The following is a 14,656-nucleotide window of genomic DNA, read 5'->3' on the forward strand; positions in this document are numbered from 1 at the left end:
TATAACTATATACTTACCAATACTTACGTTGTAATGGTATGCGTTGTAAAGGTACCTGCGTTGTAAAAAAATGCGTTGTAAAAACATGAGTTGTAACAGTATCTGTGTTGTAATGGATGCGTTGTAACAGTAGTGCGTTGTAAAAAATGCGTTGTAACAGGTGCACACCGGCTCAGCATCTCTAATACCCAGTTAAATATTTCTAGTTGGTAACAGTAATACCACCCTCTGTTTGGAAACAATGTTGGGATATTCACTGAGCTGTGGTGCTCTCAGAGCTGCCCTGCATGAAGAAATGCATTTTGTTGGCAAACTGATATTGAATATGTCAATATTTGTATGATTGATGAGAATACGGTGGAAAGAATATCTGTTGTGTGACTGGTCCTCCTGAAATTATAATTTGGAATTGAAGTCGCTGACTAGGCCGACTCATTTTGTGAAGCCTAGCTAAATGTATCTGTGAAGTTACATATTGGTCAGTGTTTGATCTCCAATCAGCGGATAGTAGAGAGATAGAACTTTCTTGAGAAGTAAAACTAGATGTAGTTAAAGAGGAATGTAGAGGAATACTTTCTTATTGAGTAAAGCATTTACAAGTTTGAACTCTATGTGACATACAAAGAACATAGATATTTGCCTTTAGGATGGACCCATTAGTTATAATGGGGTAACCCAGTAACACTCAGAACCTGGGTCTTGAAGCTAAACAAAAACAGTGGTTCTGTCGGGAATAGCACAATTTCTTTGCTTCACTGTACTTAATACATATTATGCAGCAATATTGGATGTATGGCACACAAAGACACACCATGGCTGTCCAAAACAAAAAATATATAAAAAAACACATAAACCGTGCAATGCTTAGTGACTGGTAGTGAGTGGTGATGACCGTGCTGTACAAAGATAACAAGGGTGACATATATTCATACATATAAACAAAACATAAGCTCTTGTGTGTCCATTTTTGGAGCCAATAGTCACAACAGAAGGCAGTTTTACTTATTTGTGTTGCGACCTTCTGAAGTGATCGCTATGGCGGCACATACCCTGATATTTTCGACCGGCTGGTGAAGAAGGTTCGCATTCACTGCATAAGATTTGACTACCCAACAAACACCATACGAGGATGTCGGCTGAGACCCTCATGAAGAGGAACTACTGAAGCCAATTCTCTAGCTTCCCACGATTTTTCCGGCTGTCCTACACACCCCTTGTTCTGATGAAGGCCCGACACAGATGCAATTAAGTCTGCACTACTTCATAGGGGCGAAACGTTGACGTTGTTTATGTCAATCCGTCCATGCAAAGTCGCAACATAAATAAGAAAAACTGCAGTCTGTTGTGACTATTGGTTCCAAAAATGGACACACAAGAGCTTAAGTTTTGTTTATATGTATGAATATATGTCACCCTTCTTACCTTTGTACAGCACAGTCATCACCACTCATTACCAGTCACTAAGCATTGCACGGTTTATGTGTTCTTTATGTTTTTTTGTTTTGGACAGCCATTTATCCATTGATTAATACATGCAAGGTATATACTAAAGAGTTAGCTTTGGTACTAAATTCAGTGTGGTGTGTCTTTGTGTACCATACATCCAATATTGCTACATAATATGTATTAAGTACAGTGAAGCAAAGAAATTGTGCTATTCCCGACAGAACCACTGTTTTTGTTTAGTTTAGGATGGACCCAGCCAGTAAAAATGCAGAATGGGGACTGAACACACGCAAGGCGAAAGCATAAGTAGGGAAGGGGAAAGAGGACATTTGAAATATCTTTTTAGACCACAGGACCAACAGCAAAAACAAGAAAGCAAGGACTAAATTCACTGTCAAAGGTTAGCCAAGTAAAGCTTTTAATCAGTGAGTAGCGGAAATGGGTGCATCACCTACCTTCACAATGGGCGGGAAGTGACAAGGGAACAAGGTAGCTCTTGCAGTGTGGAGTCGAGATATGTCACGAGACAGAGCATACAGTGGGAGGGAGGGTCTGGGATGTATTTCCAATGGCAAGTAACCATTATATAACATTGTCCATTTACACTACAAACACAAAAAGCGGACAAGGTCTTATTTAAGCTGCATTCTTATATAACACCCATTATTTATCAAACATATATAATAGGGGTAATTCAAAATTAAATGAAGAAACTGGAAAGAAAGGCCCTTGCATTCATCACACAGGGAGTGAGGGCTCGAGCTAGGATTCAAGTCAAGGGTAGAGACATGTTTAGACAGTGTGCACCTCTGACATCACACCCTGGGCCCAGGTTCTCAGCTTGCCTTCTCTTTTGGAGACGTTCCCCGCTGTGCAGTGTGTCCTGTTGCAGCATTAATCTTTGGAGGCGTGTCTGTGCGGGAGGAGGGGGCGACCGGGCCACATTTCATGAGCTGTGCGCCCTCGGATGTACAGCTGTGCTGCAAATGTTAAGAATTTGTTAATATTCAGTAACTGGCCCTGGCCAGCAGTGCCGGCGCCGGCCTCCTGCTCCGCCAGAGGAGGCAGCAGGGTTGTTTTCTGCATATCAGCAGTCCTAAATGATAATCTCAGAGGCAAGAGAGGCATTTCTGACCTCAGGGCACTCCTGAGGATAGAATACCTAACCATCCTCAGCACTGACAACTACCCCGGTCCAAAACACTCATGCATCCTCCTGTAATTCCAATCCACCCTATATGCTACTGAAGCACTCCTACAACCAGCGCCATACCCAACAATGTCACTTCCTTCCATCTGCTAGATCACTCCTATAGCGCCTACCATCCCCACCATTCACACGACTCAGATCTATATCGTTATTGCTACACACCCCTCCTGCCACAGCACTCCTACAGCCCCTCTCTTCTGCAGTCCTCTCCCTTCTACCCCACCACCACACTTATAGCCCTCTGTCAATCCCAAAATGGCCACCTCCTAAAACCAAGACCTTTCTATGGCCCCCATAATTAAGGCACAACCTTCCCCCAGAATGACCTTCTCACGGCCCATACTTCCCACCACTGACACCAGTTCCTTTTTCCACAGCACCCCTCATTCTCAGCCTTCCCTCTCACCATAGCATTCCTGTCCAATAAACTTGACACACGTGCCAGAGTGCATTTCCAAACATTCCACCATTTGATTGTATTATTTAACTTTTTAGGTCTCAAATCATTAAATTTTATACAATAGCCCCTGGCCGAACACACCTTTATGAGGGGGAGCACACTCACCACATATACATACAAGTAGTACTATAAAAATGTACAGTTTTAGTATAATCACAATTATAAATCAATATAACGTTTTACTCACAATCTCATTGCGATAGCATACTCGCTAAAACGAATGATTAATTCCATCTAGGTCTGAAATGTGCTCGTAGCCTAATACATATTCTGCCCCTTCTTCTTTCTGGCTGTAAAATAACTTTCAGCACAGAAGTGTTTGAAGCAATTTTTGAGGCAAGGTGCAGTTCAGAGTTCGCACCGGAAAGCATTGGCTAATACGAATGACTGGGATCAGGGGCGTAGATTCGGATGGGGGGTTGGGGAGGGGGGTTTTACACTCCCCGAATAATTGTATTTTCTGATGAATAGTTGGGTACAGGTGCTTTCAGTTGGATATGGTGAGGTGGCTGTTGGATTTCACCTGGGATTTTTGCAAGCTCACACTGACAAAAACACACCCACACTCTCTCTCATCTCTTGTAAAAGCCGTAAAATCTTGATTATTTCACACAAAATATTGTTTCTCTCACTTAGTACTTCTACCAATCTGAAGCTCGTACCCCCCCCCCCCCCCCCCCCAGTTACTGGCCGCCACGAACACTGACACACCTGTTACTAATTATGCATTTTATATTGTATGTTTAATTTAGTTGTACTGATTAAAAAACATAAGGTGGGGTGTCAGTTCTGCATGTTTAGCTATCATATTAGATAAACAGTGTAATGTGATGTAATGATGCAAAGTGCGTTAGCACTAAATTCACAGAGCAGCATTTGATCCAGTTTCGAAATATAAATTGTGGTTCCTGTTTTCAGTGGTTCTGTTTACTCGTGAATTCTGCAAGTGTTTCCTGTGTTTTCTAAAGTTGCTTTGATTGTGCTGCAGGCATGTCTCCTTAGTTCACATTTCCGATGTAGTTTGTAGGACATTTGAAAATATGATGTTAATTTTTATTATTTTAGATTAAAGCATATTTGACAACAGTTATTTTAAACATGGAAGGACAAGTGGGTGCTTCAGACAGTTAAATCTCGGACATCACGTCACCTGTGCTGGCAAGGTCGGGAACATAACTTGTGATGCAGGACATGATGGTGCAGGGTCTGATCTGTCCAGGGACTGCGTAGAGTCCAATGATCAGAAAGTAACTGGAAAACAAGTGTGAGAAGTTGGCCCAATATGCAACGTTCGCTATTCTAGCGACCGCTATGTATCGTTCCAACGACCCTTATGGTGTTTGGTTGTAAGTCAACCTATAGACCAGCTATCCTAGTAGCGTGGATACGAGCAGTCTAAGGCTAAAGACTCGAGAGGGCGCGTTAAGCCAGCTGTTTACCACACATGTACCCCTTGAACACCCAGTGAAAGGACACCACACAAGTGTTATGAAAATAAACAAGATATTTATTAAGATTCACAACAGCCCTGGACTCTTTATGAGGACAGGGTACTAAGCACAAACCAAATCTCTTAGGAAAATACTTCAAGTGCACAATTAAAACAAGTGTCCGAGGACACGGAAAGTTTAAGGTCTCGGGCGGACCCGATAAGGCAAGTCGGAAGCGAGGGACTCGGGACCCTAGAGTAAAGCGGCTATGCAGGCACCGAAATGCCGAGATACCTAGCCACGAGGGCTGCGGCTGCACAAGTCTTACAGGCGTCGGGGTCTTCGCTGACGAGCCAGGAGCCGGAAGAAAAGGAGTTGCTGGCCGGCGACCAGTGATGAATATTTCGTAGAGATCCAAGCCTGGATCAGAGAGTGTTGATACCTGAAAGCAGAGGGGACCAAGTTCGTACTACTAGCCAGTAGTCAGAGGGTACCAGGATGGCACCGGTTGGCCGTCACCTCGACCAGGTGAGTGGGCGACGCTAGGCTCTGCAGTCTCACGGACCAGGAGGCGTTGTCGGCGACCACGGTGGAGGTGCGAGCTGTCCCACGAAGGATGATGCTGTCGGCGTCGCTGGGCCCAGGATGGGGCAACAAGCCTTGGCAGATCTCAGGGCCACGTGGTGGGCCTAAGATGGCGTCTTGAGTGGACCAGGAGGGTCCGGGGTGCTTCTCGCAAAGATGGAAGCAAGGGCCAGTCTGGAGCAACCAGACCAGCAGAGTTGATTGTCGGATGTCGTCACAGAAGGGCACAAGCCAGCGGCTAGTGGCCAGACAACGTGCTGAGCAGCGAGCAGAAGGGCCCCACGCAGATCGTGGAGATGCTGGGAGACTGCACTTCGGTGCTGGAGCGGCTCAGGGTCGGGGCTTCTCGGACCCCAGAGCACTCACCAGGGAATCGCTTCGATGGTCGTGCTGGTTAAGAGCGTGCAGGTCCTGATGATGGCCGGTCCCTCGAGGTCTCGTCGCACCCACAGATCACAGCTGAGCTGATGACGTGGGTAGAGGTCAGAGGTGCCAGGGAAGCCGGTTCTCGTCGAGCTGGGCCGTCGGATCCTTGAGGAAGGACTTGCAGCAAACCGCAGAGTTCTTAGATGGTGCCCGCTGATGCAGGGTGACTACTCCTTAGTCACAAGGGAGAAATCTTGAGAAGAGTCTTGAGTGTCCTTTCGTAGAAAGTAGTTCTTGATTCAAAGATGATCTAATTTGGAAGGGTCCCCGCTCCGGCCTTTATTCTAAAGAAAGGGGTGGGTACATGACTAGGTCCTGCCCTAAGGGTGGGACCAGGAAGGGAGGTAGTTACACCCCTCTCCCCTACCGGACTTTCCCCAGGCCAGGGCTGGTGCCCCTGGAACTGGTTCTAACCGGCAGATGCGTAGTGAGCACCGGGGTGCCACTCCGCAGTCACCTTCTCGCAAAAGCCCTACCTACCCAGAATACACAAACCCTGTCTGGGACGGTGCGAACACCGCCCTCGACAGGAAACCCTTTGTCCAAGCGCCCCTCGCTGGAAGGACTCCCAGCAGCAGGAGGTCAGACTCGTGTCTGTGGTGGCAGCATCCATTTTGTGGAGCTGAGGCTTTAGTTAACTTTAACCGGGGTTCACAGTTACGTACATGTCGTGTCCCTCTAGAAGGGCGGAATGCTAACCTCGTCGCCAGAGTTGGTGAGAGGGCAGCATCCCGATTCGTATGACACCTTACTCGACATGTCTTGATAACGCGACACCGAAGTTACCGATGTGGTACGCGTTATCATGGAACAGCCATTGGGTCTTGATTCCGCAAGCTGCAACCGGGCTCGGCTCGGGCCAGAGCCTAGTTCACACGAGCCCATGCACTCTGCCTTCAGGATTGTCAAGGCCTGCCATAGGAGTGACTGATAGGAACTCGAGTGTCCATTGTATGGTTAGATATAGGGCTACTATATCTAAAGCAAAGTGTGATTACACGACTTCGCCCCAGCTGTCATGCAGCCAGTTGTGTCAAATTTAGGAGGCCAGCCAGGGGTGGCATAATACATGCTGCAGCCCCTGGCGGCCCTGGGTACACCTATGCCCTGAGTTACAGGGTCTGATAAGGTGGCCCAGTACCAATTGGTAAATGCACCTAGGGTACATATCGTAATTTAGAAAGAGAACAGCCAGGCTGTGGGTCTGATTAGCAGGCCCACAGCCAGAGAAAGTCGTAAACCAGTGAAACAAAAGCGAAAAATCTGGGTGATCATAGGATTGCAGACCCTACTCTCCTACATGACCCCCCCCCCCAAACGTCGGAACAATAAGCTAACCTTGACCAGGTGAGTCTTCTTGTTCTAAGTGGAAATATCTGGAGAGCCCATCGGCATTGCCATGATCAGTACCAGGTCTATGTTCCACTGTAAAGTCCATCCCCTGTAGGGAAATGGACCACCTTAGCAGTTTGGGGTTTTCACCCTTCATCTGATTTAGCCACAAGAGGGGCTTATGGTCGGTCTGAATCTTGAAGTGAGTGCCAAACAAGTATGGCCTCAGCTTCTTCAGGGCCCAAACCACAGCAAAGGCCTCCCTCTCAATAGCTGACCAATTCTTCTCTCTAGGGGTCAGCCTTCTGCTTATAAAAGCAATGGGCTGGTCTTGACCATCAAAATTCAGTTGAGAAAGAACAGCTCCCACACCCAACTCAGAAGCATCTGTTTGGACAATGAATGGTTTGGAGTAGTCCGGACTCTTGAGGATAGGCGCCGTGCACATGGCCTGCTTTAGGTCATCGAATGCTTTTTGACAGCTCGCTGTCCACTGAACCTTTTTTGGCATTTTCTTGCTTGTCAGTTCGTTTAATGGTGTCGCGATGGAACCATAGTTCCTGACAAACTTCCTATAGTAACCAGTCAGGCCCAAGAAAGCTCGAACCTGAGTCTGGGTGGTTGGAGGAGCCCAGTCCCTGATTGACTGTATCTTGCTCTCCAGTGGCTGAACCTGGCCTCCACCTACAAGGTGGCCCAGGTATACAACCTGTGTCTGCCCTATCTGGCACTTGGTGGCCTTGATAGTGAGGCCTGCTGCTTGCAGAGCCTCTAACGCTTTCCGCAGGTGGACCAGGTGATCCTCCCAGGTGGAGCTAAAGACAGCAATATCGTCAAGATACGCCGCACAGAAGTCATCCAGCCCAGCAAGGACTTGATTCACCAACCTTTGGAAGGTGGCAGGTGCATTTTTCAGACCAAAGGGCATCACCACGAACTGATAATGCCCACCAGGTGTTGAAAATGCGGTTTTAGGCTTGGCGTCCTCAGCTAACCTGATTTGCCAATACCCAGCTGTCAGGTCAAACGTACTCAAGTAGTTGGCCGAGGCCAATCTATCGATAAGCTCGTCTGCCCTCGGTATTGGGTGGGCGTCAGTCTTAGTGACTGCATTGAGACCCCTGTAGTCTACGCAAAACCTCATCTCTCTCTTACCACCCTGGGTGTGAGGTTTCGGCACTAGAACTACGGGACTAGCCCAAGGGCTATCCGAGGGTTCAATGACTCCCAGCTCCAACATTTTCTGCACTTCACTCTTGATGCAGTCTCTAACGTGATCAGGCTGCCGGTAGATTTTACTCTTAACGGGCAAGCTGTCACCAATGTCAACCTCATGGGTGCACCAATCGGTCTGGCTGGGTGTTAGAGAAAACATATGTCTGAACGACTGAAGAACCTGTTTACAGTCGCTCTGTTGATGTTCGGAGAGGCTGCCACAAAAGACAACACCATCTACCGATCCATCGTCAGGATTCTGAGTGAGCAGGTCGGGGAGAGGGTCACTCTCTTCTTCCTGTCCCTCATCTAGGGCCATGAGCAAACTCATGTCCTTCCTGTCGACATATGCCTTGAGCCTGTTGACATGAAGCACCCTGTGGGGGCTCCGGGGAGTTCCCAGGTCGACCAGGTAGGTGACCTCTCCCTTTTTCTCCAGGATGGTGTAGGGCCCGGACCATTTGTCCTTGAGTGCTGCTGGGGCCACTGGCTCCAACACCCACACCTTCTGTCCGGGCTGGTAACCAGTCAAGACAGCCTTTTGGTCATGCCAAGCTTTCTGGAGTTCTTGGCTGGCCTTAAGGTTTTCAGATGCCTTCTCCATGTATTCAGCCATCCGCGAGCGGAGGCCAAGCACATAGTCCACTATGTTGGCTGCAGGCTTTTTGAGCGGTCTCTCCCATCCTTCCTTCACCAAACACAGGGGTCCTCTTACAGGATGCCCGTACAAAAGTTCAAAAGGGCTGTAGCCAACCCCCTTCTGTGGGACTTCTCTGTAGGCGAACAAGAGGCAGGGGATCAGGACGTCCCATCTACGCCGAAGCTTTTCAGGTAGTCCATGAATCATCCCTTTAAGGGTCCTGTTGAATCTCTCAACAAGCCCATTGCATTGTGGATGATAGGGTGTAGTGAACTTGTAGTTGACACCACATTCCTTCCACATAGCAGTTAAGTAGCTCGACATAAAGTTTGCACCTCTGTCGGAGACGACCTCCTTAGGGAAGCCCACTCTGGAGAATACTCCAACTAGGGCTCTTGCCACAACAGGTGCTGTAGTGGTCCTAAGGGGAATAGCTTCAGGATACCTGGTGGCATGATCCACTACCACCAGTATAAACTTGTGCCCTGATGCTGTTGGTGGTTCCATGGGACCGACGATGTCGATCCCCACCCGTTCAAAGGGCACCCCCACCACAGGCATTGGTATAAGGGGGGCCTTTGTCGTGCCACCTGACTTACCACTGGCTTGGCAAGTGACACAGGAGCGGCAAAACTCCTTGGTATCTTCGTTCATATGAGGCCAGTGAAAGTGTGAGACAAGCCTGTCCCACGTTTTCGTCTGGCCTAAGTGACCTGCTAAGGGAATCTCGTGGGCCAAGGTAAGTAGGAAACCGCGCTGAGACAAGGGTACAACCAGCCTCCTGGTCATGCCAGGCTTGGGGTCTCTTGATTCAGTGTACAGGAGTCCATCTTCCCAGTATACCTTGTGGGTACCTGTGGCGTTCCCAGCAGCCTCAGCAGCAGCCTGCTGTCTGAGGGGTTCAAGAGAAGGGCAGTCTAACTGGTCCTTCCCCAGGTCTTCCCTTGAGGGTCCCCCTGAACCCAAGAATTCAACTTGATCAAGTTCGAACTCCCTAGGCTCAGTTTCCCTCAATTCCTGTAGGTCAGCCTCCTCTGAGACTTGATCCACGACCTGGGGCAAGGGGGAAGGCGCAGCCTTAACCCTACCGCTCTTTTTCTTGGGAGGTGTCTGGTCCGTTGTTCCAGGATCCAGCACCTGTTCAGTGGGGCATTTCCTGACCTGTGACCTGGTCACAGCGAACACATGTGCTGGCAAACCTAACATTTCCATGTGAGTCCGGTGCTCCACTTCTGACCATTGTGATGACTCCAAATCATTGCCCAACAAACAATCCACTGGGAGGTCTGGACTAACTACAACCTTCTTTTGGCCAGTTACCCCTCCCCAGGAGAAAGCTACAATTGCCATACTGTGATTGGTAGTGACATTGCTTGCATTGGTCACCAGGAATTCTGTACCTGGCATGATCTGTCCAGGGTCCACAAAGTTAGGCGTCACCATGGTGACGCTGGCACAAGTGTCCCTATAGGCCTGAGCCATCTTTCCATTTATGAAAGGCGTCTGTCTGTATTTGCCCAAAGTATTGGGACTTATGTCAGGGGACACGTCCGCGTCCCCTGTACTGACAAGGACAGCCTGAGTGAGTGTGCCAACTAAGTTGTCACGCCCCTCAGAACCCAGGGTTAACCCTACTAAACCCTTGGGAGGCGCACTACCACTGCTGACTGTACTAGGGGGCACAGGTGCCTTAGGGGCTGCAGTGGCAGGAGTCTGCCCTCCTCCTTTCTTGGTGCACTCACTAAACCAGCGAGACTTACTTTTACAGTACTGGCACCATCTTTTGGATTGGCCTTCTTTCTTCTTTTGGGGAGCCTGACCCCCACCCTCTTTGGGTTGTTGGGGACCTGTCGAAGACTTCTGGTCATTTTGTTCCCCCTTAGAATCTTTACCCTTCTGGTCTGCTTTCTTCTGACCACCTTGATTCTGGCCCTGGTTCTGTTTAACTCTCGTACGAACCCATCTGTCTGCCTTCTTTCCCAATTCTTGGGGAGAGGTCAGATCCGAGTCGACAAGATGCTGATGCAACAACTGGTTCTGACAATTGTTTAAAATTTGTTCTCTCATCATCAAATTATACAATCCTTTGTAATCAGTAACCTTACTGCCCAGCAACCAGCCCTCAAAAGCCTTAGTGGCACAATCGACAAAGTCAGACCAATCTTGAGACTGCGTTTTCTGGGTATCCCTGAACAGCACCCTGTACTGCTCAGTGGTTAGGCCGAACCCTTCAACGAGTGTATTTTTCAAGACTTGGTAATCGTTCGCATCCTCCACCCTTGTGGTGAGGAGCTTGTCTCTACCTTTACCTTCAAAGGAGAGCCACAAGATAGCTGCCCACTGACTCTGGGGAACACCTTGCACCGTGCAGGCCCTCTCCAAAGCAGTAATCCATTTGTGGATGTCGTCCCCTTGTTTAAAGGGGGGCACTATCTTACCAAGGTGTTTCGTATCGAAACTCTTTTCCCTATTGCTAGGTACATTGCTGCCACCAGTGGGGACTACCCCACTTAACTGTTGCTCTCTCGCAAAGGCAAGCCTTTCTTTGGCCAGGGCAAGTTCTTCCCTTTCGATCCTCAGATTAGCTGCCCTTTCCTTAGCTTCGTACATTCTCCTCTGAGGGGACGTCATCCCTCTTTGAGAAGAGTTGTGAGAGCCATTGGTTTGAAGGGATCTGCCAGAGTCTCTCGACAGAGATCGGGCTCGTCCATTCCCAATGTTAAGCGGACCTGACAGTAGCGCCGGGGGTCCCCCAGTACCACTATCATGTTTGCTTAAGTTGGACCTGCTTAGTCTAACGACTTCTACCTGTCCCTTATCTGCCTCATCCCCAGAGGGATCCTCATCCTCATCATCCTCCACATCTTCGTTCTCAGTTGCGAGGTGGATGAGGTCAGGATCGTCTCTGGTTCCCTCGAGGGGAGGCATGTCTCCTTCTGGATTAGAAGAGCTAAGACGGGTCTCAGCTTTTCTGGCATCATAAGTCTCCAAGAGACCAATCAGAAAGGACGTGGTGGGGTTAGACCCCTGCTTGATCTTCCGGGAGTGACACACCTGTCTTAACTCCTTGAAGCTCAGCACAGTATATCTTGAAGGGATGACCTGTGGAGGGTCAACTGACACAAGGGGAGACTCAGAGCTTCCTCCTTTGTCCGACATACTGTTTCTAGTGTGGTGTAAGTGATGCACCTACCTACACTACGTGTTTACCTACTGTTCCCTTGCTAAGAGTTGCAGCCAAGGTGTGCTAAGCCTTGAGGAGCTGCAACAGCTGGTTCAGTAGAACTCAGAGTATTCTAAGCTTTAGTTATATGTACTAACAGTACTTATGCGATCTTTCAACAAGATATTCTTAGGATACGTGTGGTAAAACAACAGCAAGCTCAAATCCCAACCGCTGCTCACCAATGTGAGAAGTTGGCCCGATATGCAACGTTCGCTATTCTAGCGACCGCTATGTATCGTTCCAACGACCCTTATGGTGTTTGGTTGTAAGTCAACCTATAGACCAGCTATCCTAGTAGCGTGGATACGAGCAGTCTAAGGCTAAAGACTCGAGAGGGCGCGTTAAGCCAGCTGTTTACCACACATGTACCCCTTGAACACCCAGTGAAAGGACACCACACAAGTGTTATGAAAATAAACAAGATATTTATTAAGATTCACAACAGCCCTGGACTCTTTATGAGGACAGGGTACTAAGCACAAACCAAATCTCTTAGGAAAATACTTCAAGTGCACAATTAAAACAAGTGTCCGAGGACACGGAAAGTTTAAGGTCTCGGGCGGACCCGATAAGGCAAGTCGGAAGCGAGGGACTCGGGACCCTAGAGTAAAGAGGCTATGCAGGCACCGAAATGCCGAGTTACCTAGCCACGAGGGCTGCGGCTGCACAAGTCTTACAGGCGTCGGGGTCTTCGCTGACGAGCCAGGAGCCGGAAGAAAAGGAGTTGCTGGCCGGCGACCAGTGATGAATAGTTCGTAGAGATCCAAGCCTGGATCAGAGAGTGTTGATACCTGAAAGCAGAGGGGACCAAGTTCGTACTACTAGCCAGTAGTCAGAGGGTACCAGGATGGCACCGGTTGGCCGTCACCTCGACCAGGTGAGTGGGCGACGCTAGGCTCTGCAGTCTCACGGACCAGGAGGCGTTGTCGGCGACCACGGTGGAGGTGCGAGCTGTCCCACGAAGGATGATGCTGTCGGCGTCGCTGGGCCCAGGATGGGGCAACAAGCCTTGGCAGATCTCAGGGCCACGTGGTGGGCCTAAGATGGCGTCTTGAGTGGACCAGGAGGGTCCGGGGTGCTTCTCGCAAAGATGGAAGCAAGGGCCAGTCTGGAGCAACCAGACCAGCAGAGTTGATTGTCGGATGTCATCACAGAAGGGCACAAGCCAGCGGCTAGTGGCCAGACAACGTGCTGAGCAGCGAGCAGAAGGGCCCCACGCAGATCGTGGAGATGCTGGGAGACTGCACTTCGGTGCTGGAGCGGCTCAGGGTCGGGGCTTCTCGGACCCCAGAGCACTCACCAGGGAATCGCTTCGATGGTCGTGCTGGTTAAGAGCGTGCAGGTCCTGATGATGGCCGGTCCCTTGAGGTCTCGTCGCACCCACAGATCACAGCTGAGCTGATGACGTGGGTAGAGGTCAGAGGTGCCAGGGAAGCCGGTTCTCGTCGAGCTGGGCCGTCGGATCCTTGAGGAAGGACTTGCAGCAAACCGCAGAGTTCTTAGATGGTGCCCGCTGATGCAGGGTGACTACTCCTTAGTCACAAGGGAGAAATCTTGAGAAGAGTCTTGAGTGTCCTTTCGTAGAAAGTAGTTCTTGATTCAAAGATGATCTAATTTGGAAGGGTCCCCGCTCCGGCCTTTATTCTAAAGAAAGGGGTGGGTACATGACTAGGTCCTGCCCTAAGGGTGGGACCAGGAAGGGAGGTAGTTACACCCCTCTCCCCTACCGGACTTTCCCCAGGCCAGGGCTGGTGCCCCTGGAACTGGTTCTAACCGGCAGATGCGTAGTGAGCACCGGGGTGCCACTCCGCAGTCACCTTCTCGCAAAAGCCCTACCTACCCAGAATACACAAACCCTGTCTGGGACGGTGCGAACACCGCCCTCGACAGGAAACCCTTTGTCCAAGCGCCCCTCGCTGGAAGGACTCCCAGCAGCAGGAGGTCAGACTCGTGTCTGTGGTGGCAGCATCCATTTTGTGGAGCTGAGGCTTTAGTTAACTTTAACCGGGGTTCACAGTTACGTACATGTCGTGTCCCTCTAGAAGGGCGGAATGCTAACCTCGTCGCCAGAGTTGGTGAGAGGGCAGCATCCCGATTCGTATGACACCTTACTCGACATGTCTTGATAACGCGACACCGAAGTTACCGATGTGGTACGCGTTATCATGGAACAGCCATTGGGTCTTGATCCCGCAAGCTGCAACCGGGCTCGGCTCGGGCCAGAGCCTAGTTCACACGAGCCCATGCACTCTGCCTTCAGGATTGTCAAGGCCTGCCATAGGAGTGACTGATAGGAACTCGAGTGTCCATTGTATGGTTAGATATAGGGCTACTATATCTAAAGCAAAGTGTGATTACACGACTTCGCCCCAGCTGTCATGCAGCCAGTTGTGTCAAATTTAGGAGGCCAGCCAGGGGTGGCATAATACATGCTGCAGCCCCTGGCGGCCCTGGGTACACCTATGCCCTGAGTTACAGGGTCTGATAAGGTGGCCCAGTACCAATTGGTAAATGCACCTAGGGTACATATCGTAATTTAGAAAGAGAACAGCCAGGCTGTGGGTCTGATTAGCAGGCCCACAGCCAGAGAAAGTCGTAAACCAGTGAAACAAAAGCGAAAAATCTGGGTGATCATAGGATTGCAGACCCTACTCTCCTACAACAAGCATACAATGCAATGCTCTCG

The sequence above is a fragment of the Lissotriton vulgaris genome, chromosome 9 (genome assembly GCF_964263255.1).
Source record: "Lissotriton vulgaris chromosome 9, aLisVul1.2, whole genome shotgun sequence".
In the NCBI taxonomy this organism is placed as follows: domain Eukaryota; kingdom Metazoa; phylum Chordata; class Amphibia; order Caudata; family Salamandridae; genus Lissotriton; species Lissotriton vulgaris.